Source organism: Tachypleus tridentatus, chromosome 6 (genome assembly GCF_004210375.1).
Source record: "Tachypleus tridentatus isolate NWPU-2018 chromosome 6, ASM421037v1, whole genome shotgun sequence".
Taxonomy (NCBI): domain Eukaryota; kingdom Metazoa; phylum Arthropoda; class Merostomata; order Xiphosura; family Limulidae; genus Tachypleus; species Tachypleus tridentatus.
Genome location: NC_134830.1, coordinates 121,547,091 through 121,573,412, shown reverse-complemented (window position 1 = coordinate 121,573,412; position 26,322 = coordinate 121,547,091). Strand labels below are relative to the sequence as shown.

The following is a 26,322-nucleotide window of genomic DNA, read 5'->3' as shown; positions in this document are numbered from 1 at the left end:
TTAATACAAAAGTCAGTTTGATAAAAGTGTTCCGATTTGTTTACTAATACGTTAAACTCATAAAAATAAATAAATTATTTAAAAACATTTTAAGCCATGTTTCACTGGATAAGAAACTTCAAAACTTGACCTTATTCAGAATGGAGCTGCTATGATCGTAATGAAAAAATCGTAAACGTCAAGCGAAACTGTAGACTTAAAATGTACGTTACGCTGAAACGTTAGCACGTGACCTAACTTTGAGCATTTTCAGTGTCTTGTGTAAAACAGCTGAAACTTTAAATAAGCAGAAAGAAACTGTCATTTAAATATTTGTTGCAATGAAACATGCATGTCTCGTTTCTATGGAAACGCTAATAGTCCAACACTACGGCAAGAGCCACACAGATACCAAAAAAATAAAATATATTACATATAAAAATCAGACTAAAATAAAACATTTTTCTTCTTTTGACTAAAGAACCTAAGCCGTCTCTTTCTCATGGCTACACGTTTTCCGAGACATGATAGCGCCCATGTTGTTCCTTCTAATCTGGGTTTTCTTCCATCATCTCCTAGAAGTAACCGTCAAACTCGTTGGTCAGTAGTTATTATTACTTTAGAAGAGCATTCTGTGGCCAGTCACAAGTCATTTGCTAGTAGGTTACGTGACAGTCGAAGAGTTCATGAAATCTAATAACTCAAATTGCCTAGAGGCCTTTATCTAAAATTTTCCAAGCCTAACGACATTTCTGAACTAGTGACACTGACCACCCAAAAAGGCGCTCCTTATCGTCCTCTAAGTTTACCACCTTGTCCAACGGATGTCGTTCTTAGTAAAACATAAAAAGGTTGATTTTCGAATACTTAAGAATACACGCTCTAAAAAGGTCAAACAAGGTGAGTCACCAATGAAAACAAGTATTACATGCAACCACATCTTAGGCCTAAACATTTTTTTCGCAGGAGTAGTTGTGTGATAAGTGTGCTACAGGTTATATAAAGATATTTTACCAGTTGTCACCCTAGTCAATTACAGAGATAAACTTACTGGTATTACCTCCAAGATACGATTGTTTAAGGACACGCAAAACCTAAATTAACCGTAATTTGCCACTAACAAAAATAATTACTATCGACAGCTAGATGTGTCACACGTGAAATTTTCTTTCTAACATATATAATACATTGCCTAAAGTATGTGGATACCACTTCTAATTATCGAGTTCGGTTATTTCAACCACACACCCATTGCTAACAAATGCATAAAATGAAGCATACTCCCATGCAATATCCATAGACAAACATTCGCAGTAGAATGAAAGTGGCTGAGCTCTTCAATACGACTCAATGTGGCGCTGTCACAGGATGCCACCTTTCCAACAAATAGAGGACGAACTTGTGCCCTGATAGAGCTGCTCCGATGAACTGTAACTGTTATTGTGAAGTGGAGACGTTTAGGAGCAACAAGCGGTAGGCCACACGAGCTCACAGAACGGGACCGCCGAGTGCTGAAGCGCATAGTGTGTAAAAATTGTCTGTCCACCGTTGCAATACTCTCTACTCTGTTCCAAACTGTCACTGGAAGCAACGTCAGCACAATAACTGTTCGTCAGGAGCTTCATGAAATGAGTTTCCATGACTAAGTCTAAGATCACCATGTACAATAACAAGCGTCGGCTGGAGTGGTGTAAAGCACACCGCCATCAGACTGTGGAGCAGTTGAAACGAGTTTTCTAGTGTGATGAATCACGCTTCACTATCTGGCAATCTAACGGACGAATCTGGGTTTGGCAGATGACAGGAGAACGCTACCTGCTTGAATGTATAGTGCTAAACTGTAAAATTTTGTGCAGGAAGAATCATGATCTGGGTCTGTTTTTCGTGGTTTAGGCTAGGCTCTTTAGTTCCAGTGAATGGAAAAGTTAATGCTACAGCATACAATGACATTGTAGAGAATTGTGTGCTTCCAACTTTGTAACAATAGTTTAGGTAAGGCCCTTTGTTTTTTATTCCAGCATGACAAAGCCCCCATGTACAAAGCGAGGTTCATAAAGACATAGGTTGCCGAAGTTGGGGTGAAAGAACTTGACTGGCCTGCACAGACCCCTAACCTCAACCCCATCGAACACCTTCGGAAGGAACTAAAACACCAACTGCGAGCCAGCCAGACCTTCTCGCCCGACCTCACTAATGCTCTTGTGGCTGAATAGGAGTGTATTCATGTTCCAAAATCTAGTGAAGAGCCTTCCCAGAAGAGTGGAGGCTGTTATAGCAGCAAAGGAGGTACCAACCCCATATGAATGACCAAGATTTTGTAATGAGATGTTCAAGAAGCATGAGTGTGATGGTCGGATGGATACTTTTGGCCATGTAGTGTATCTAGTAATAGCCAAAGAACTGTTTAGTAATGTAATATATCTAATTCCTGCAAATTTGTATAGGTGGAGAGGGAATCGTAACGTCTACATTTTACACTCTTTCTTTTGTAAAATATGATAAATAAATAGGTACCGATAGAACTGTGTTTATCAACTTTTCTGCGTTTTTAAACACACCAGAATAAGCACATTGGAATGTTGTAAATAATTAAATTATATCATATTACTCGAAATATTTATGTTCGCTACACAAAACAAACATCAAAACAAAAGCTAGAATTAGCTTTTGAGAGGCTTACCTGTTACACTTAAACTTGACGAGTACAGTGTAGCAAGTTGTGTATTTAACACCGTTACTCGAATCCCTTTATTTTTCTTGCATGATCACAAGATGATTCGGGAAATCAAATGTATGAGACGCCTTTTATTTTACCCACCTATTTCTCCTCCACCTAGTTTCTTGAAATCCATTCTTACGTCACTTCGCTACTACCCTTGTCGACGAAATGCACATCCTGTCTGTCAGGAATGGAAATAAAGAGGTTAGGAACCCTTCAAGAGGATTAAGGACACGTCTGAGGGCATTAATAATCAGTTATGCTTCTGTGAACTATTGGAACTACCGAATGATTTAACAATACTATTTATATTGATAGAATGAATGTACAAAGGTTAGGCCTAGCAAGTTTAAAATACAGTTATTGTCTATACTTTCGTACACAGGCCATAATAATTGATTTTGTTGGAAGACATACATGTAACCTTCCTACCACCATTATTGAAATAACTGCTACAACATTCCATAAATATTTTGGCGTATTTCAGATGTAACACAGTAAGTTTTTGTTGGATAAAAGTTAGCGTTAGTTTTGTTTGTTGTAGAATTGTGGCACAAACCCTCCACACGAGATACCTGAATAGTTAGCCCTAATTCCGAGACGATAGAATACATGGAACAAAGTTTATTTGTATAAAGCTACACGTTTAGCTATCTGGACTGTGCCTATATCGAAATCTTGTTTTTAATGTTAAGCCTTCTGACGTGTCGCTGCGTTACTGGGTGGAAGAAAACAAATAGCCAATAGCAACCACCGCCAATTTTTAGGTTACTATTATCTCACCGTATAGCGGGATTTGATGGTCAGGCTTACCGTACACCCTAATCACGAATTACGAACCTGCAGATTCACACTGTCGGCATGCTATTTATTTTGACCACGCCGCCCTATTATTCATACAAGTTCGTAAAAGTAACCTCAAATTCTGTATTTGTTTGCAAGACGGATAACGGTGCTAATATTGTATCCAAAATGTTAACGTGAAATTTCAGTCTAAAAACGAAGTTTATATTGCAACAGAAATGTTAACATGTTTTACGTCAGCTTAAAAACTAATAGTGTACTATAGTTGCAAACCATATTTTAAAAGCAGTTTGGTTTTAAAGGAGAAAATTAATAATTCTATAATTATAATTCTATTTAAATCGAATTTCTGGATATCGTGCTGCGAAGTAAATTTTCATCATCCGAAGTTATTACAGACCAAATAAAATTCAGTATGTAGCACAATCTTTTACAAATTAATCGAATTAGTACATTCAGGAAATAATCAGATTAAATAGATAAAAATAAATATTTCTGTCCAAGTTGACTTTTTCACTGAAAGCTTATATAAAGTAATAAGCATAGATAACATCAACTTTAAATTAGAAAATGTTACCTATACAATTAATTATTCAACGTGAAACCCAAATAGACTTCTCCGAGTAGAATAAACCATAGACTAAAAAATAGAAAACAAAAGTGACAATCGACAATAAAATCACCTTTAATCTTTTTCATTCTTGCCCTTCAACAGGTAGAGAATGTAATCTCTACCCCATAAATCATACATATTCTTATTTTAACTTGGGAGAGCAGTCACCTTCCCACAACTGTCTATAGGTAGTGAAGTGTGATATTGATGTGGGATGTTCTGGGCTTTAGCAACAACATCTCGCTCTCCTAATTTCTAATCTAATTGTGTCTATTTATTTTGTGAGACTAGCGAACTGGAGGTTAAGACTGACAGACGGTGTATCCCCACCGCAGTGTCCGTCTTGCTTCTTCAGTTACTTCCAAAACCTAGGATATATTTTATAATCCTACGTTGTAGCTTGTACCCTAAAAATGTTTTGTTTTGTTTTTTTTAAATGCAGCGTATTTTGTTTTGGCTTTAAAATTATGGTTATAATATGTATGTTTTAATATTAATTACATTACTTGTTAATACCAGCACTACAGAACAAGGATAAACCTAAAATAACCAACATATCCTCAAAATCAATTATTTTCTTTGATAAGTACAATTCCCGAGGGTATACGTCTCTGGATTTTCTCGTTGTAGTTTAACCATTCGTTCAGATTTTACTCCAAAAGTAACGCGCGCGCGCCCACAAACATAATTCTTTCTCGACTTTAGTTACATCTCCGATACTCACCCATCAGATTGTCTCATTTCAGGTACTATATATGCTACGTGTTTCCATATACATTCAGCTAGCTTAAGGCTCATTATTAGAATACTACAAAGTGTCGTTCCTTGTACTGCTAGAAACTCGGGAACCACTTCTAGCGATATAGACAGTACCATGGACACTACACCTTCAAACTATACAATCTGTTGAAACACTTAGCTATTTCTCTCTAGTTCAAATATTCAAGTACTGTTGGACAACACGATTAGCTGTTGTTTATAAGAACATTACCGACAATTCTCACACAATCCTCCATAAAAGCAGCCCACAGATTGGTAAACACCACACAGTGTCAGCTTTTACCATCAACCGCCAACTCTTGGTTACTCTTACCAATGAATAGTGGGATTGGACGTCACATTACAACGCCTCCGCGGATGAAAGGGCAAGTGTATGCGGTAACGGTATCTGAACCCGCGACCTCAACCATGCCAACACCTAGTTATTAATATTATTTCTTCCACTTTTAATTATGATCAAAATTCAAATGTTTCATATAGTGTCCATACAACGACTTTAAAATCCATATTTAAATTAACTAACCATCGTTTTTACCACTAAGTTTGTACTTTGGCAGCTGGCCTGCACGTGAAACGAAACTGTTACTTGCTCCGTCACTGTTATGAAGCTTCTATCAAAGTCATCTAAGACGGTGACATGGTCCTCTCCGATACACGTGAATTAGTCTAAGCACCATAACTTTGTCAAGCTCGAGTTACGTTTCAAAAGAAAGAGTTAAACACGTGTTACATCACTGATTTATAACCGGGATTTTTTTCTCTCTAACCACGATATTTCTCTTATCAGATTTTTAAAGCATATCATTAGTCACGAGCTCTAAGTTTAAGTAATGTGCACGTGCAGCTGATATACACACTTATTAAAATACCCAAAACATATATGGATGAGTTTGCTCTTTGTTCTCATACTAATGCCCTTCATCATTAGGCCTAACTTCCATGCCTGACAGCTTTATTAAGTCATGCTCGTGTCTGATGGTCAGTGTGTTGGTGGAGGGTAAAAGAAAAAACTTATTTCGCTATAGTTCATTCAGAATCATTATATAAAATCAAAGCCTGCTGGACTTTTGTTCGTACAAACCACGGATAGACTCATCTTCTAATATTATTTTACCTGAAGTTCAATAGATAAAAAGTAATAATAATAGTGCTTCATCCAACTCATTCCTACCAAAATAATAAACAATTCATGTTTTAGTCAAACTTTAACAATAGCAACGTTTAGTTTTAACAAGCCTTTAACATCGGGTAGGTTTACTTTATAATCAGGTGATTTTTCTTTACACTGGGTTATATCAGTTCACGTTACTTTATATTTGGGTACGCTTCTTTGTTTTGTTTTTAATTTTGCGCAAAGCTACACGAGAACTATCTGCGCTAGCCGTCCCTAATTTAGCAGTGCAAGACTAGAGGGAAGGCAGCTTGTAATCACCGCCCACTGTCAACTCTTGGGCTAATCTTTTACAAACGAATAGTTGGATTGAACGTAACATAACACCCACGGCTGAAAGGGCGAGCATGTTTGGTGTAACGGGGATTCGAACCCGCGACCCTCAGATAACAAGTAGAGCGCCCTAACCACTTGGCCATGCCGGGTCTCAATAACGCTGTAAGCTGATAATTTAAATCACGACATTCACACACACACACACATCACTTATTGGTATTTTCGAAAATTTATAGGCCTAACCCTCCATTCTCCCATTAGATTGAAACACTTCCGTTTTTAAAAGTGACTAACACGTCATCTCTATATCACGCGAGATCTTTCTCCGTTTGCGATTGCCACATTTTTAATTTGTTTGTTTGTTTTCATATATTCGCGTAAAACTGACCAAGGGCTATCTGCACTAGCAGTCCACATAATTTTGAACTGATGACGGGAAGACGGCTAGTCAACAGTACGCACTAGTTATTCTAGTTTATTCGAGAAGTGGGATTTGACAGTCCCCTTTACAACGCATTCATGGCTCCAAAGTTCCACGCGCAATTTTTTAAGGTAGTGACGGGTCATGAAGGTAAATCCACAGATCCATATTTCGACATGCCCAGAAAGCCTTGGTTATAAAAGTGAAGTTTCTTAACCTGAACGACATTATATTCTCACACGTGTGGTAAAGGGGCAGGTCAGAGACCTCTAGGATTCAGACTTTTCTTCCATAACTTTAAACTACTGAAAAAAAGGAAAGCAAGCTAGTAGTGTCCGCCCCCACAAGGGTTATGTCCAGCTCTTTGAATCGAAAAGATTGATAGAACACAATTTAAAGTGTGGAACGTGTTCAGCGACAGCATATCTCGAACTTTGGACTTTTCGATACACAACCTGACACGATATGTACGACCCTTTAAAATACGAGGTAATTAGAGCTTGTTTGTTTGTTTTGGAATTTCGCACAAAGCTACTCGAGGGCTATCTGTGCTAGCCGTCCCTAATTTAGCAGTGTAAGACTAGAAGGAAGGCAGCTAGTCATCACCACCCACCGCCAACTCTTGGGCTACTCTTTTACCAACGAATAGTGGGATTGATCGTCACATTATACGCCCCCACGGCTAGGAGGGCGAGCATGTTTAGCGCGACGCGGGCGCGAACCCGCGACCCTCGGATTACGAGTCCCACGCCTTACGCGCTTGGCCATGCCAGGCCTTAGGTAATTAGAGCACTGGAATATAATGATAAAGTAACTCAGAGTTGGCAGTGTGGGGTGACGACTAGCGCTATAGCTAGAAATCTAAACCTTGTGCGCAACTCAACATATAGCCGGCAGCAGACAAGCGCAAACATGAAAATAAACATGTTTAATGAAGAGAAACAACCTATGAAAATTATTTCATGTTACAGTTTTATTAAGATCTTATTCAACACACGCCTAGCCTTAGCAGAACAACTCCTTAATTATACTGTTATTTTCGATAAACAGAGTTAAATACCAAACACCGCTGATATTTCTCGTTTCTTCTGAAAAAACAAACAAAACAAATTTAAATAACTGCTGTATTTCATGTAAAATGTATGAACAAACGAGTATTCACCACCAGGCGTCGTACTTTCCTAAACACACTGTACCTATGAATACTTAATTTGTATAATCCCACGCAAGTACAGTTTAACAAAGCTTAACATATGGATTTAGGACTTACTTAAACTGCCTAAACTGGAGAGTTACTATTGGATTTGGCCCGGCATTGCCAGGTGCGTTAAGGCATTCGACTTGTAATCTGAAGGTCGCGGGTTCGAATTTCCGTCGAACCAAACATGCTCGCCCATTCAGCCGTGGGGGCGTTGTAATGTTACGGTTAATCCCACTTTTTAGTTTATTTAAAATCATGTTTGCACTTATGTTTTATATTTAATCTACAAGTGAACAGTATGGCGTTTTCGTGGTGATTTATCGGATTTCTGATCCACATGCTTTTCGGCGCCTGCGTTTTAATTATTGGTCGTGTTTGTTCAGAGTAAGATTAATGAAGACGATGGTATCTGATTGAAGCTCTGAGGAAAGAACAGACTTAGAAATCATTTTAAAACATAACTCTTTTCACCCTCACGCGCATGATACGTTGTTACCTCTTAGGCCGAAGAATGACGTCACAGCTGCACTAAAATATCGGGTCCGTCGAGACAAACTCACGCAGGAATTTTTAATGAAAGGAGGGTGAGGCGGTTCTTGTTTGTTCTTCTAATTTTTGAGAAAAAAAAAAAAAGGTTATTACCTCCACTCGTGTTTTAGTTACATTTCTTGGTTTAAGGAAGTGGGAGGAGGGAGTATCAGAAAACACCATCTGATAACTGAACCTCCAACACGCCTGCCAACTCTTTCACATCTGCCGACGCTATAGGTAGACCTACAGTCCACGGAGAAGGGAACAGAGACTTGGTCTTCTGTGCTAGACTAACACCGACCGCTAACCGATGGAAGGCCCATGAAAGATTCGTACTCTACCCACTACATGCTGCAAGTTCCGATCCCTCCCTTCGTCGATCAAACCTCACGAGGCGCCGGTTTACCCATTCTCGTTTAAGAACTCGCAGACGAGATAAAATCTGTTTGCCCAAGTAATTTTCTCTTGTCTAATAGAGCTGTTATTAACAATTTTGAGATAAGAACACTTGGGACTTTCCATTACTACGACATATACATGACGATGTTCAACGATGCTAGGTTAAGTTAGGCTTAGGTTAGTAGTTGATACAAGAAAGTTAAACAGTGTGCTTTATAAGAACACTTTGTTTTATCCGAATCTCGAATTATAAGTATTTATAGTAAGAAAACATATCTACATAACTTGCTTCCTAAAGGGAACAGAATTAAGTTAACTTTTTTTTAAGTACAAAAATTTTTAAAATACAACAGTTAGGGTTAGCGTTATGAACTCTCAGATTTACCGCTGGGTCACTGCGGTGGCATGAAATTACGAAAACATGCCTCGGAAACAAGAAACATGCCCTTGTTTAAAATGTATCGTTTTAGTTCTAGCTTTACTAACTAGTAAAAATACTTATAATTGCATGTATGAAAACTGAGCTCCAATTCAAACGTATACAAAAAAAAAACGTCTCGTTTCTTTTTAAGACAACAGTGAAGACATTAAATAACTATTTAGATCATGTAATAAGAATACACCTAATACACTGCTGGCCAAAATCTTAAAGCCAATGAACATAAAGAAAAAATATGCATTTTGCGTTGTTAGACTCAACCACTTGTTTGAGTAGAGTTTCGAAAGATGAAAATAAGAAAAGGGAAAATAGAAATAAAAAACTTTAGCATTTAATAAAGAAAATATGATATTAGCCTAAATACTAGCTGGTAAAAAATTTAAGACCATACTGAACCGAAGCGTTAACTGTTAAATACGTAACGAAATTTAGTTATTTGTGTTCAAGCATTGGCGTTGTCAACATTTCCCACTGACATCTCCTGTGTTACATTCGGTAAAAACATGGCAAAGGCTAAAAAGGTGACAGCGTGAGAACATGACAGAATTGTTGAGCTGCAAAATTAAGTTCTCTCTCAACAAGCCATCTCTGGTGAGATTGGGCATAGTAAAACTACTGTTGCAAATTTCTTAAAAGACCTTGAGGGATACAGAACAAGAATTAAGTGGTCAGCCCAAGAAAATTTCGCCGGCGTTGAGCAGGAGGATTCGACGGGTTGTCCGACAAGACACCAGCCGATCGTGGAACCAGATTAAATATTGAATTTATTTACAACAAATGGAACAGTTCAAAAGGCATGACAAGAAAAGAACATTAAATATATACAAAAAAAGCATTAAATATATCCAAAACAAAAAACAAATAACATGAAATATATACAAACAACAATTTAAAAAAAAACAATAAATATATACAAGAAAAAGCAATGAAATCATGAAGAGAGAGTGGAGGCAGGGCGGCTCAGAAGCCGATCCCCCACCAATGCAGAAAGAGGCGAGACGACCAGCCCCCAGAGATGGTAAAATGTCCCAGAACTCAGTCGCTGATAGTCTGCCTCAAGGAAGAGTAACAGCCTATATCTGGCCCTTCCCAGCATCGAAAAGTACGACATTGGCGCCTGCTCGAAAACTTTGTTTTGAGCAAGCCAGATGGCATACTTTAAAGATGGTTAAAGTATATTGAAAGGAAAAGGCCAGGTGGCTGGGAACAGAAACCAGTACATGGTACAGTATGGTTTCCGCCGACATCGAACAGAGGACCAACATGAGCAAGACAGACTCCACCTGGGCGTGACACACTGGACACAACTCAGTCGCACAAGAGTTCCAAAGGTATGCCAGCTCCCTTACCAGAAGAAGGTTGTGCATGACACGCCTGTTGAAAGCCTGGAGGTAGCTACCAACATGATGCAGAGCGACGCGACCCCAAATAGCGTCCTACGGCAGAGCAGGGTGGAATCACTTGATTCTGTGGGGACATTCAGGGACCAACAGGAGGTAGAGGGAACGGGAATCCGTCGGTGCATCGGCAGACACGGTACGACACTGCCAGATCACTACAGCAGTGTCAATGTACCAAGATGGAGGTTCAAAACACATAGGTGTCTGCAGGCCCAAAGAAACATCAAAGAGCCTGCACCCTGTGCCAACCAAAATCTCGCGAGGTGGCAACACGGGTGACTCTCCAAAGACAGACAGCAAAAGGTAGTAAACAGGCGAAGGGACACTGGGTCCAGGCACATGGGATGCCCAGACCATCCCTGCAAGGTGGCAGCGTCAAGGAGAGCCGAGACACTGCCTCGGGCTTGCCACCCCACAGGAAGGCATAGACATGGCATTCGATGGCTCATGCAGTGCAGTCAACCAAAGGACAGTCCCCAGGTAACAGATCAAGGGGAGGATCCTCCTATTCACCACCTCTGCAGTATGGTCAAACAGGTTAACAGGACAGTAGCGGTAATCGTGCACTGCCGAATCAACATGCTGAACTATCCCCTCCCAAGCAGCCCCAGGGCCCACGAGAAAACGAACCCCAAAGCAAGTGATCAAGGAGGGGGTCCAATCAAGACCAAATGGGGAGTTGGCAGACAAGACCCATTTCCCAAATCCCCATGCACAAGACTTGGGAATATTCAGCTGGGCAGCACTGGCCCAAGCATATTGATGGACGATGGCAAGCACTGAACCTAATGATGTGAAGTTCTCAAGGAACAGGTTCACATCATCTGCATGTGTGACATACGTGGTACTCGAACCCCCTGGCATTCAGAGGCCACGCACCAAGACCAAGTGGTAAGGATGAGAGAGCAAGCACTCGATAACCAATGCATAAAGCAACGGGGACAATGGGCAGCCCTGACAAACCTCCTGTAAGATGGGAAAGGAAGACTGATTGATTGATTTAGTGTTTAATGGCACAAAGCAGCTAGGCTATCAGCGCCAAACGTCCAGTGAAAAGGTAAAAATAAATTAAATGTAGTAAAATACAGAGAAGGAAATAAAAGTAAAACAAAACATCATTGAAAAACAGAAAAAGCATAAAACCAATGTTGACACCTAGTCTACAATGTTAAGAGAGAAAGCAGTGTAAGAGAAGTTGTAAAGTACTTACTCTAGCAATATGGTAATGATCATAACCCACCAGGAAGACGAACAGGCAAGTACCAGAACCACAGTCAGTCACCTGAAGTTGGTCTTTCCAGTCCTGGTTCCGGGTTATCCGTCATTATGGCCAATACCAAAGGATAAAGTAATAAAAGTTTAAAAAGACATGCAGCAAAATTGGAATAACAACTCGCCAGAACGACTAATGGGTAATTCAAATGCATAGATCAAACAGCAGCAATAGTCACCTGAAGTTGGCCTTTCCAGTCCTGGTGTCGAGTTATTTAATGTTCTGGCCATTTTTCAATGTCAAATTGAACTAGAGAGATTGAGACTCTGAAAAGGGAACCACAATTAAAAAGGTGTAATGAATAAATACCCAACACTTAAATGAGATTAAAATGGCTAAATGGCCAAAGCCCAATATAGGGTTTTATTTGAAAAAGCTTGTTGTCACGTTGCTCACTCCAAGTGGACTGCCAGCTCGCACGGAGCCGAGCCTTGAATACAAGACCATAATCCACATACGAAATAGGCACAGTGGTGATAGTGCCAGAGCAGATAGATTTAGCTGCCGTGTCTGCAAGCTCGTTCCCGCGAATACCAACATGGCCTGGTATCCAGAAAAACTGGATAGAAGAAGCAGTTAATGAGAAATGGGCCAGTCGGTTTTGAATATCAGCGAGAACAGGGTGCGAGCCAACGTGTAGCGATTCGAGGGCCAGTATAGAACTAAGCGAGTCAGTATAAATAGTGCAGTTAGAGTACTGCTCAGCATCAATATGATCCAGGGCAAGAGATATGGCATACAGTTCAGCAGTGAACACAGCTCTAGAGGGGATTCTGTGCACAACCACCGAACTGCAGCAAACCATAGCAGAGCCCACTGAATTACCCGATTTGGAACCATCTGTATAAATTGGAACAGAATGATTGTTTGAAAGATGTTCATTAAATAAAAAGACGGTACTTCCAATCTGGAGTATCTGCCTTTTTCAGATGACTTAAAGAAAGGTCACATTTGGGGACTGTAATAAGCCATGGTGGGATGGGCTGACCTGTGAAATCTGCAATGTTATCCAAGGACAGACCCAAGTCATCCAATTGCACCTGGATGCGAAGGCCAAATGGAGCAATGGCAGACCATCTGTTCTGAAAAAGTACGGCCCATTGAGGAAGGAAAACACATCCCCAGGTGGGATGCTTTGATAAGGAATGAAGTTTCAAAGAATATAGTAAAGATAGTTGCAAACGGCAAAGGTGCAGAGAATGGTCATGAGATTCAACGTATAAGCTTTGAACTGGAAAGGTGCAGAAAGCCCCAGTGCAGAGTCGAAGTCATTGGTGATGAATGGGGTCTAGCAACTTTAAGGCCGAGGGTCTGGCAGAGCCATAGACCATTGATCCATAGTGGAGTTTTGATCGAATAAGAGCACGATATACCTTTAACATAGAACATCGATCTGCTCCCCAACTGGTAGTAGAGAAAACACGGAGGATGTTCAGCGCTCTTGTGTATTTGACCCGTAGCTGCTTTAAGTGTGGTATAAAGGTCAGCTTACGGTCAAAGATAAGCCCCAAGAACTTGGTCTCAGGGACCACTAGCAGTGAAACTTCACCAATATGAAGTTCAGGATCAGGGTGAATACCCGTTGGCGGCAAAAGTGCATGCAAACGGTTTTAGAGAGAGAGAGAAATTAAAGCTGTTCACCATAGTCCACTTCAGTACGCGATTCAGGGCAGTTTGTAGTTGCCACTCAATATATCTCATGTTCGACGACTGACATGAGATGTGAAAGTCGTCGACATATAGCCCATTCGCAATAGTGAGAGGGAGTTGTTCAGTGATGGCATTTATCTTTATACTGAAAAGTGTGACACTCAAAACACAGCCCTGAGGGACCCCAGGTTCCTGTACAAAAGAACGGGAAAGTGTCGAACCCACACGAACTTGGAATCTCCTGTCCATTAAAAATTTTTTAATAAACATGGGTAAATGGCCACATAACCCATATGTCTGGAAGTCTCGCAAAACGCCATACCTCCATGTTGTGTCATAAGCCTTCTCAATGTCAAAGAATATTGATACAAGATGTTGGCATTTGAGAAAGGCTTCTCTGATTGATGTTTCAAGTCGAATTAGGTGGTCTGTAGTGGAATGCTGTTGTCAGAAACCACACTGGGTGGGTGAGAGGAGGTTGTTTGATTCGAGAAACCAAACAAGACGAGCATTAACCATCATTTCTAAGGTCTTACAGAGACAGCTCGTCAAAGCAATTGGACGGTGGTTTGAAGGAATCTTGGAATCTTTCCCTTGCTTAGAGAAAGGTAAAATAATAGACTGGTGCCAGGCATCAGGAAAAACATTCTCCTGCCAGATCCGGTTAAAGACAATTAGAAAGACATCAAGAGAAGCAGGAGATAGATGGTGCAGCATGTCATAGAGTATATCATCAGGTCCAACAGATGTACTGCCAGACCGATGAAGGACCATTTTCAGTTCCACCAGTGTAAAGGGACAATTATAGTCAAAGAAACAGTCAATTCGAAAGGAAAGAGGTGAACGCTCTGCCCGAGTCTTGATGGCCAAGAAGGTGGAGGAACAAGCAGAAGTGCTAGATACCCGGCCAAAGCTTTCACCTAGGGTATCAGCGATGCTCTAAACATCAACCACCTCTTGACCATCAGAGAGTAAGATCGAGAGGGGGACAGAATTGTAGTGCCCACTGACCTTTCGAATCCTATCCCATATGACCTTGAAACTGGTGGTAGAAGATATGCTAGTTGTGAACTTAATCCAAGATTCCTTCTGGCTTTAACGTCTTACCCACCTAGCATGTGCACGAGTCCGTTGGAAAGCGACGCGGTTCAAAAGTGTGGGATATCTACGAAAAGTATCCCAGGCCCGTTTTTGAGCCTTTCGTGCTAAGTAACAAGCAGGATTCCACCACGGACGAGGGCATCGTGGAAAACGTGTCGAGGTTTTAGGAATACACTAAGCAGCTGCTTGTATAATACAGCCAGTTACCACTGCCACACAGTCGTCTATTTATGGCTGATTCACGACGGAAGGATCGAGTTCTGCCAAAGCAGTGAAAGTGGTCCAGTCTGCCTGATCCAACTTCCACCGGGGCACGCGGGCAGGGTGGCATCGACCACGGCCAGTCTCTCTCGAAAGTATAGGAAAATGATCACTGCCTAGTGGATAATTGTCAACCCTCCATGAAAAATAGGAGAATAATGAAGAAGAACAAACTGAGAGATCAATAGCAGTAAAGGACTGACTAGGTGCATGAAAATAAGTGGAAGAACCAGTATTGAAAAGAGAAAGATTGTGATCAGAGAGCATACGCTCTACAGAGCGACCCCTCCCATCAATAACAGCACTTCCCCAGAGGGGATGATGTTCATTAAAGTCCCACAGGAGTAGAAAGGGAGATGGCAACTGTTCAATGAGAGCATCAAGGTCTGATTGATCATGTCTCTCTCCAGGGAACAGGTAGAGAGAAAAAACCGTGATGGTATGACCCAAGGAAATACGGATGGCTACGGCCTCCAAGGGTGTGTTGAGTGACAAAGACAGGGTGGGCACATGCTGATCAACCAATAGTGCCACCCCTCCATGTACTCGTCCATCACACAGCCTGTCATTTCTGTACAGATAAAACTACCGAATGGTGACTGTATCAGCAGATGTTAGATATGTTTCTTGTAAGGAAAGACATACAGGATGATAGGAAGCAATCAGTTTTTTTGTCATCCAAATTAGAACGTAAACCTCGACAGTTCTATTGTATCAAGGTGGTCATTTTAAATGACGGGTAGGCAAAGTGGTTGGAGAACCCTTCTGTTTACGACCACGTCTTTTTTCCCTTACTGTCCTTAGTCAGAGGAGGTCTATCAACCTCCATGGATCCTGCCCTGGGTCGAGTGGGCAGGTCTTTGTTATTGGAAGGGGATTCCAGTGACTGAGGATGCAAAGGAATGATTGTTTTGCCTCTTGGAGTGGGAGAAAAAGATGTATCAGAAGAAATGCCTGTATTTGAAACTGAAGGATGTGGATCTGGAGGTTTGTTGGAATGTATGGGAGGAACAGAGATGGGTGTGGAAGTCGATTCAACCTTTTTAACCATGGAGGTCAAAAGGCTGTTCATTTGTTTTGAAAACGATTCTCTTGGAGGCACAGAGATCTGTATACACTCCCACTGTAGTTGTGGAACGAAGTGCAGCAGCATATGTCCGACGTGGAGTGGCGGGCAGCAATTTCCGAGCCTCAGGATAACTAATGTTAGTCATTTTCAAATGCTGCACCTCTTTTTCCTCCAACCGTTTTGGGCAAGAACAAAAGAAGGAAGGGTGAGAACCATTGCAGTTGACGCAATGTGGGTCCATGTCACATTCATAGGCATCGTGGTCAGGGAACCACGACATGATGTCTTGGAGTGGCCGAACCTCTGACACTGGAAACATTGGAGAGGGTTTGGAATGTATGGCCGTACCCTGCAAATTAGATAACCTGCCTTGATGGTGGCAGGTGCACGTGATGATGTAAATGTCAAAACGAGGGTATCTGTTGGCAGTGTAACTCCATCTTTGCGAGTGGAGATGCGCCTCACTGCAGAAACTCCTTGAGTGGAGAGAACAGCGAGAATCTCTGACTCGGGGACATTCTTCAAATCCATATCAACAATAACTCCTCGTGATGAATTCAAGGTAGCATGAGAGGTAATCTCAATAGGTATATCCCCAATTGCCATTGAATTCAAGAGGAGTTCACTGTGGTGGGTTGTGGATGTTTCAACTAATATGTCTCCAGATCGAAGCTTCTTTACTGACTTTGGAGAGCCAGCAAGACCCTCTAGTCCCTTCTGCATAAAAAAGGGGACAATTGCCCTAAAGGTTTTTCTGAAAGAGAATGTAATATAAGAAAATGAGGTACGTGTTTTATAGATGTTGAAGATTGCTGCTCAGAGTCTTCAAGACGTGGTCACTTATCTATCGACTGTTTTTTCACTATTTTATTTGAAAAAGGATCCATAGGAAAAAGAAAAATTTCGGTACCCACTGACCCCACCCACCATGGAGCCCTACAAGGAGACGCACTACAATGTCATGCAAGGGCAATCAGGTAACGCCAGGGTTTCGTGAGCACTATACCCAAACACCAGCATCAGGCACAATGTCCACATCATCCGTTGGAAACTTCCAACACTGGTACTTGGTTGACTCTAGCCCAAGTGGACCAGCCGATTCACCCAAGGAGCCACCCAAAGGCCACCCGTCTACAGGAATTCAAGGCCAAAGTGGTGTGTTAGGGTTGGACCCCTCAACCACCAGGATCCTCTCCTCCCCTTCACGGGTCGCTACGCACGGCAAACACGTGGGTGGATGTTTAGATCCCAGAGAAGGTAACCAGACAACCTTCCCTGGGAGGTCCCCTCACCACGTACAGGAATCCAGGGAAAGGAGGAAGACATCAGGTATCATTTAACCAAGAGCCTGCTCGAAGCAGTCGCATACAAGGCTTGCACGTACCAGACAAAAACTGGTAAACGCTTATATCGACCATGCCGAAGCGAATGTTTGCAGTTATTCGCAATGACGGCCGTACAACTCACTAATGAGACCTCTTGTTGGGCATTTTCTACCCTGTTTGGGACCTGGTATGGTCTTAAACTTTTGACCAGCTAGTATTTAGACTAATTTCATTATGTTCACATTTTCCGTATTAAATGCTAAAAAAGTTTTTTTTATTTTCCCTTTTCTTATTTTCATCTTTCGAAGCTCTACTCAAATAAGTGGTTGAGTCTAACAACGCAAAATGCGTATTTTTTCTTTATGTTCATTGGCCTCAAGATTTTGGCCAGCAGTGTACATCATAATTCCTAACTGTGCTTAGATTGGCGTTATATAACAATTTATACTGTACTTGTATATTACAAAACTAGATCTAATTTTGTACAATAACCAAAACATATTCAGAAAATACAACTATTATGGTATTAATATAAAAATTCTCTTCAACTATGCAAGATGTAAATATTTTCCTGATAGCCTATTGTAAAATTATGAAACACTTTCTTAACAGTCGAGTGTTGTTACTAACGGACTTGAGTCTAAAATCTGAGGTTTGAATCCCCGCAGTGGGCACAGCAGATGGTACAACTTGAATTTGCTTTAAATAACAAACAAAATTAATTATAACATGACTTCTTTTTCTTTCTCTTGTGATATGCAAAAGTATCATAGGCTTTCTAACTGCTTCAGTGATATAAAAAATCGTAATTTTTAACTTTATTTGGTTTGTATGCAGTTGTAAACACAGACGTGGTTCAGAGAGTCCTTGAGACTGCCTCATTGTAGTTGCTTTCTTCCATTTTTCGCTACATCAGATAATGTCTATTTTGTCCAGAAAAATGTTGTAGCAACGTATAGTATTCTAGTTGAAAGAAGTAGCACTATAAAGTCCTTTGCTGGCCGAATTAACATTGACTAAAGGTAAAAATCGTTCAATGCTATAATGTGCATTTTCTTATAGCAAAGCCACGTCAGGCTATATGTGGAGTCCACCGAGGGGAATAGAACCCCTAATTTTAGCGTTGTAAATCCGTGGTCTTGTCGCTGTACCAGCGGGAAAACAATGATATAATAGAATAGATAACACCGAACTTTATCCAGTCTCAATTTTATACACGCAATAGAAAAAGTTATCTGCGCAAACTCACTCTCCTCATTTTATGAATAAATCTTTAGTTATTTGCAAATACTTCATTTTAGGCTTGTCGAGAAATCAATTTTATCATTGTTACGTATTATCTCGGACAAGCCCCCAATTTATTGTTAACTGTTATGGTTTCAAATAACATAAAATTGAGTTAAATTGTCATTTTGATTTAGAAGTTAATCAAATATCAATATCAAATTTAGTATATTTGTCAACAAGATTTTAACATGTTTTAATATACAAACAACAATACAATTTATAATAACTGTTATTAAAAATATAGTTATTGAATATAATGACAAGTTTTTCCAACTTACAAACAATATTGAGTCCTCTATCCAGTCTGGAACTTCTTTGATATTTTATAGAGGTTTCTCGATAAGGGAATTAATTCCGAGTTGATACAGGTACAATTCATTTAACGATGAGTTAGCTCCTGGCTAATAACACGCGAATTTTTTAAAAGGTACTAACGGCGCTGTTAATCCGCTTAAGGTAAATGGTTTGTAATTTTCGAAGTCTAGAAACGTTTCTGATCAAATGGTTGGTTGTTTTCAATTTCTCGCAAAGTTACACGATGGCTATCTGCTCTAGTTATCCCTAATTTAGTACTGCAAGACTGGAGGGAAGGCAGCAGCTAACCATCACCACAAACTCTTGGGCTCCTCTTTTACCAACGAATAATGGAATTGACCGTCACTTTATAAAGCCCCCACGGCTGAAAGGGCAAGCATATTTGGTGTGACGGGGATTCGAATCCGCGACCCTCAGATTATGAGTCGAGTGCCCTAACCACCTGGCCATACCGGCCACTCCTGATCAAATATCTGTACTTTCCAAATTAATAATCGTTCAGAGAGATTGTTAGAAATTTCAGCTACAACAACAATACCGGTAATCACTATTATTTACACACACACACACACACACTGTTGATTTTTACACTCAAGAGTAATTTTTATTCTACAAATTTAATGAATAGGTGAGAATTTCTCAATACACATTTAACAGTACAAGTTGCATGCATTTCTAAATATCGATATTAAAATAAATAAAAGTAAATTCACAACAATCAGAAAAACAAGCAAACAATTAGGGCTTTATTATCTGAAATGTGACAAAAACACGACACGTTTTTCTTTTATTACAACACACTTTCTTCGAAATAGTAAAAGATGCATTTTTACTATCATAGCTGTTAATCCTTATTCCAATATAAAGTAAAATTACCTGGCAGTTGCATGGTAAAATCATCTGGAAACGTAGACATCTTTAATTCTCTTCCTGAATTATCTTCTACTTGAGTGAAGTTCTAATAAAATATCCTATATATTTTCCAGTACTTATCTTTAAAGCTTACATTTTGGACAAGGTTTGATAATAAAATAATAATAATAACGTATTAACTCAAGAGTTTCACTAGAGGAATGTTCGCATGTAAATAAACCTCTATTCCTTTAAAACAAAAGGTCGGATCAAAATACATAGTTAAGTTTCAGGCCTGAGCTAAGATTTGACACGTGTGGATAATTATAAGCTTAAACATAACCTAAGGTGACTAATGAGTGAGTGCTTATAAGCCTGAGGCCTAGCTTAGAAATACTAATTTGTAAATTATTATAAGCCTAAAGTCTATTGAAAGGCTACTAACGAGTATGTGCTTATAATCATGAGAATCTAGTCTAGAGTTTCTAATGTGTTGATGTTTGTAAGCATAGATATAATAGAAATGTGACATGAAATCTGTACATCATTTACCTTACCAAAACTAATAACGAAAATAAATATAACATGTTTGTTTGACTTTAAATTGATAACCATGTTTATGAAAATCATATAATTAAGAGATAACTTCTAGTAGCATTTATATATAAATCTCTATATATTTGCTTGTTTATGATAATCCAGAACTATTTTTATCATTTGGAACGAAATACATAATAAATTTTTCTAATTACTTTTGTAAGAACGGCATAAAAGTACACAAATTATTTCTAAACATTTTTTATAGAATTTTAACACGTATTCAAACAGAGAGAGTGAGAGGACATGGTCAAATAATTACTTAAAGTTAAATTAACATAATCGTGCTTACCAAACAACCATGGGGTTTCAGATTCAAGGCAGATGTAACTCAGTAAACCATGCGTTTATGCTCACCCTCTGTAGGCGAAATATGATGGGTTTTGCCCCAGTTTTCACTGATAAAATATCTGAATGATTAAGCAGTGTGACGAGTTTCACACATCGGATAATTGTGTTTGTTAGAGGGATAGACGATTCATGTCTTATGGACAACTCTTAACGTCGAGAGATGGGAGGGACTTTACTCGGAAAAACATCCACCTACCCTAGCTAAGCCTGATCTTCTGGAAAAAACAACAAAACAATTACTAGTCAATTATACTTCATGTCGTAATAAGCTCTTGAAATCAGCAGAAATAACGTACAGCCTGTTAAATGTGACAGGACATGTATTACCACCCCCACACTATAGTATACCTTAACGTCACATTTATAGTTAACTGTAATAAATAAATTATATGAAATTAAGCTTGACCAATAAAGAGACAGAGAAGCGCAGTCGAGACAATAAGAACTAAGATCATTTATAAAATTCATTCGTGACGTATTTATCGGATAATTACCGTTAAAAATCAGTTAGAATAACAACTACTAATATATAGAAAAACCAGCGAGTTTTAGTAACACCACATTCCAACAATGGCTTTTTATCATATTACTCAGCAACAAAAGAACTCGACAAGAGTATGTATTATTATATATGAATTTTAACTTGATGGTTTTACTTTCAACATTTTTCTGTTATGTCTTTTAATAAACACTACGCTTAATTTTCTGCATAATTTTAAACCAACTAATATTGTTGTTAGTCTATGTACCGAAAGTATAAAATAACATGTGTAAACAATAAAATTAGAAAAATATTTGTTGGTTTCTTAATTTACGGTCTCCTTTGATTGAAGATGTTTGTTTTTATTAAAAACGTTGGTGACGTACCCAAAAACAGCTTATTTCAAGAAAAATAAATTAAGTTTTAAAACTAAATCAATACGTTTTACTTTCAGGCTAAATTTTATGCACTTAGCTCTAGACTAAGTGATTTAACACTACGTTTTTAGTGTTATACCAACACTTACAACACTTAAAAGGTTTCACGGTTCCACGCCACCTTATTGTTTCCTTTCATCCCTTTACTAAACTCATAATGGGCAGACAGTAATCGAACTATCCTATCAGGCTAGATGCATTTTGATTTTATGACTTCTTCTATTTCAGGAAATTAAGCGTGACGTGACATAAACTGTATATATTAGCTTATTATAACCAAAATAAAGCATTACGGATCCCAGGGTACAAGCTATAATGTGGGATATAAAATGTACCCTAGGTTTTGGAGGTGGCTGCGAAATAGGACCCACATTACGGTGAGGATGCACCATCTATCAGGTTTGACCTTCGTTCGCCAGTCTCACATAAAGAAATAATATAAAGCAAAATGAATAGCAATAGATATTAAAAGATATAGAAAAAAAATTAAGAGAGCGAGATGTGGGTGCCAAAGCTCACAACGTCACACATCTATATCACCCTTCACGGCCTGCAGACAGTTGTGAGAAGGTGACTGCTATCCAAATCAAAGAAGAATAATTGAAAACTAAGGAACTACCATTGGGGTAAGTAAGTTAAATAAAATTACCTCTTGGAGTTAGCATTCCAACCTCTATTATGATAGAACACCACTAACTGGTAGCCCGGTAAATAAATTATACTAAGATGAAGGGAGGGCCTGGCATGGCCTAGCGCGTTAAGGCGTGCGCTTCGTAATCTGAGGGTCGCGGGTTCGCGCCCGAGTCGCACCAAACATGTTCGCCCTCCCAGCCGTGGGGGCGTTATAATGTGACGGTCAATCCCACTATTCGTTGGTAAAAGAGTAGCCCAAGAGTTGGCGGTGGGTGGTGATGACTAGCTGCCTTCCCTCTAGTCTTACACTACTAAATTAGGGACGGCTAGCACAGATAGCCCTCGAGTAGCTTTGTGCGAAATTCAAAAACAAACAAACTAATATGAAGGGTCCCATCCACTTATCTAAATCAACCAGTACAACTCCCAACAATCACCCTTTAAATATACCATAACTTTTATGCTCTGCCCTCTATTTGCAGTAAGGTGTACATCTGCATAAAGTAGTACCAGGTTATTAAATGACCTAATTCATAACTAAAAGTAGTTATTAGAATGTTTTAGTAAAATTTATTTAATCTTTATTTCTTTATATTTGTTTAACACATTTCTTATATGTGTTACAAAATAGTTTAATAATTTTATTTAAAGAGTCTTTATTAAATTCATTATCTGTTAATTTTTGCATCAGTATTTCAACATAACTGATAAAATATTGTAACTTATTACAAAATTTACAATATCTGAATAATTGCGAAGTTATAATGCTTATAACAGAAGGGTGTGGTACGTTGCTATTAAAAGAGGGTAAATCATAAATTAGAAAGACAAACGGTTTTCTTTCGTCAAAAATATTAACACTGATATCATTATCGATTATTTTAATTTCTAAATCTTAATAATGTGTATCTGTATGACATATTGAAGTGGTAATTCTATTGAATAAATAGTATTAATAACATTATTTCAGGATTATTTATACTAATTACATCATCTACATATCTGTAAGTTAAGGTAAAAATATTTGGATTGTGTAGGTTTAATAAATCTATTCTCATAGAAGTGAAGATATACATTTGCAATACAGGTATAATAATTAGCTACCTTTGGAACTCCTATTACTTGTTTAAAACCCGGTTATTGAAAAATATGTAATTATTGTACATACAGAAACTTGATATATTTTTTTTGTGTTTTGGGGCTAAATTTTCTTTCTTCCAGTTCTATGAAAGGATAACAGAATTGTTGTATTACATTTATAAATTTAAAATAAAGATTAAATATTTTAATGGAATTGTGGTGTACAATGTGGTGATATTAAATGTTTAAATATTATCTATTTGTTCACAACTTTTTTAGTTAATTTAAAATACGTTGATTACTTTTATTATCCAAAAAGTATGTTTTTATTATTATTAAGACTTACATTTTTAATTTTATCAAGTAAAATATTAAGTAATTTATTTAATAAAATGGTCAGTTGTTTAATAATTGTTTTTACTGAATTAGAAATGAATCTAAATTAATTAGAGATTTACAGAGTTTGGGAATAGCATAAAAAAAAGATAAATCTACATGGATTTTTTAAGGATGAAGTTTATCATAAGCTTTAATAAAATTTTTAATTATTGTATTTTCAGATTGGTTAATAAGTTTAAATGTTTATTTATTATTGATTTCTTTTATCATAATTAATGCACAAAACTTTTCACAAGTTATACCAATATTACAGGTTAGCCTTATCAGTAGGAACTATAATATATTTTCCTTGCAATCCTTGAATCTTATTTTTTAACTGATAAAACGATAAATCTGTATCGTATTTCCTTAATTTTATACGGAATAATTTAATTTTTATGCTTATAAGTACATACGACTTCCATTCCAGAAACCATCTAGGTGGATAAGATGTAATATAGTTCAGTTTTAAAATATATTCATTCATATTTTGCATTGTCTGTTGAAAGGATTAAACAGCAAATTTTATCGTTATAACCCTCACGCTTCACCGCAGTGGAAGCGTTAACTATCTTCCTTCCCTATATAATCTATCAGTTTAATTGCACAATTAACTGAAATAAGTTTTGTTTTCCAGGAGACGTAAGTATAGCCTTTGGATGCTGAAAAAAGTACACTAATTTCTTTTAATTCCATTCTTATTTATTGAGAACTACTTTGTAGAAAATGAATTTGTTTCACAGATACAGATCTTCACTGTGGAAAAGCTATTCTTTAGAAACATTAGAAATTTCAATACTACATTGCATTTGTTGTTAAACTGGAGCGTGTTCAATGATAAACAATTCAAACAATGGGAAGAAGCGTAGATAAGTATTGGTGAGTTCAGACGTTGGAAAAAAACGTAGTTAAATATTGGTGAGTTCGAACATTGGGAAGAAACGTAAATAAATATTGGTGAGTTCGAACATTTGGAAGAAACGTAGATAAATATTGGTGAGTTCAAACATTGGAAGAAACGTAGATAAATATTGGTGAGTTCAAACAATGGAAAGAAACGTAAAAAAATATTAGTGAATTCGAACATTAGGAAAAACGTAGATAAATATTGGTGAGTTCGAACATTGGGAAGAAACGTAGAAAATATTGGTGAGTTCAAACAATTGGGAAAATGTAGATAAATATTAGTGAATTCGAACATTGGAAAGAAGCGTAGATAATTACTGATGTGTTCAAGCATTGGAAAGAAGCGTAGATGAATATTGGTGAGTTCAAACATTGGAAAAAAGCGTAGATGAATATTGGTGAGTTCAAACACTGAGAAGGAACCGATAATTGCACATGATAATCAAAATCTCTTCAACCAAAGTCTAGATTAATAACAAAAATCATGTGACTTCATGTAAAGTGAATATACAGGATATTTTCGATGCATCACATACTGTCCTGTCATCGAACAGTCCAATGTATATTTGATGCTAGCTAATATATATAAACAAATAAAACGGTCTTGTTACCGACGTAACCTCTGCTGCCTTTAGCATGTACTCTGTAGAAACTTTAATTTTGTGTAGTTTTAAATAAATATTACCTGTGACTATTACACATAATGAAAGTGTTACCTATTAATGTACCCTAGGGAACAGACGTTTTCTTCTGGAATATACAATAGACGTATTACTTTGTACTATTGTTTGGGGAATAGAAACTTTCCTTTTTACCTAAATCCATTAAGACCTTGCTGTTATGGTGTTTCGCTATTTTCGTTGTTGTTATTATCAAATGTCTGAATCAAATTAATACAAAAAAATATTAAATGTGTTTATTCTAATAGCATCTTAATTTGCAGCTACATATAAAATTATAAGTCTACTCCTTACTGCTATATATCTGCCTAAGATACCAAAACATATGTGAATAATTTCTAATAGTTCCTATTCACCACGTCTCTCCACTTAATTCAGAAGTCTCCGAGTGATTCAGTGGGAATTCTGAAAGCCTGTAACGTTAAAAAAAAAAAAAAAAGATTTTCGATACCTGTAGTAGGCACAACACATATATCCCATTGTGTAACTTTTTGTTTAATTATAAACAAAACATACTGAAACTTGCTAACCTTCCGTAACACGAAATTTTGTGTATATTGTCAGTTTTGTTCTTGTAATAAAAAATAACATGGTTTTATGTACCGAAGGATTGTGCATACACACTCATTACTCGCGCTGTTCTTTGTTGGCCAGGTGGTTAAGGCACTCGACTCGTAATCCGAAAGACGTGTGTTCGAATCCCCGTCACATCAAAACGTGCTCGCCCTTTCAGCCGTGAGGGAGTTCTAATATGACGGTCAATTCCACTATTCGTTGGTAAAAGAGTAGCCCAAGAGTTGTCGGTGGGTGGTGATGGCTAGCGGCTGCCTTCCCTCCAGTCTTACTCTACTAAATTAGGGACAACTAGAGCAGATAGCCATTGTGTAACTTTGCGCAAAATTCGAAACAAATT

At 38.2% G+C, this 26,322-nt stretch overlaps 1 long non-coding RNA gene across 2 annotated transcripts in view; it reads right to left on the bottom strand.

The window, feature by feature from the left end:
- The window catches only part of LOC143253480 (uncharacterized), a 51,986-nt gene extending 30,849 nt beyond the window's left edge, over window positions 1-21,137 (bottom strand). The window contains exons 1-3 of one of the 2 annotated variants that reach the window (XR_013029663.1): window positions 20,756-21,137; window positions 19,891-19,972; window positions 2,798-2,879 (exon numbers count right to left, since the gene is read on the bottom strand). This is a non-coding gene — a long non-coding RNA (uncharacterized LOC143253480). Of the gene's footprint in view, window positions 1-2,797; window positions 2,880-19,890; window positions 20,077-20,755 lie in introns of those variants that run through there. The other variant, XR_013029662.1, reaches the window with a different exon arrangement.
- Window positions 21,138-26,322: the final 5,185 nt, after the last annotated feature.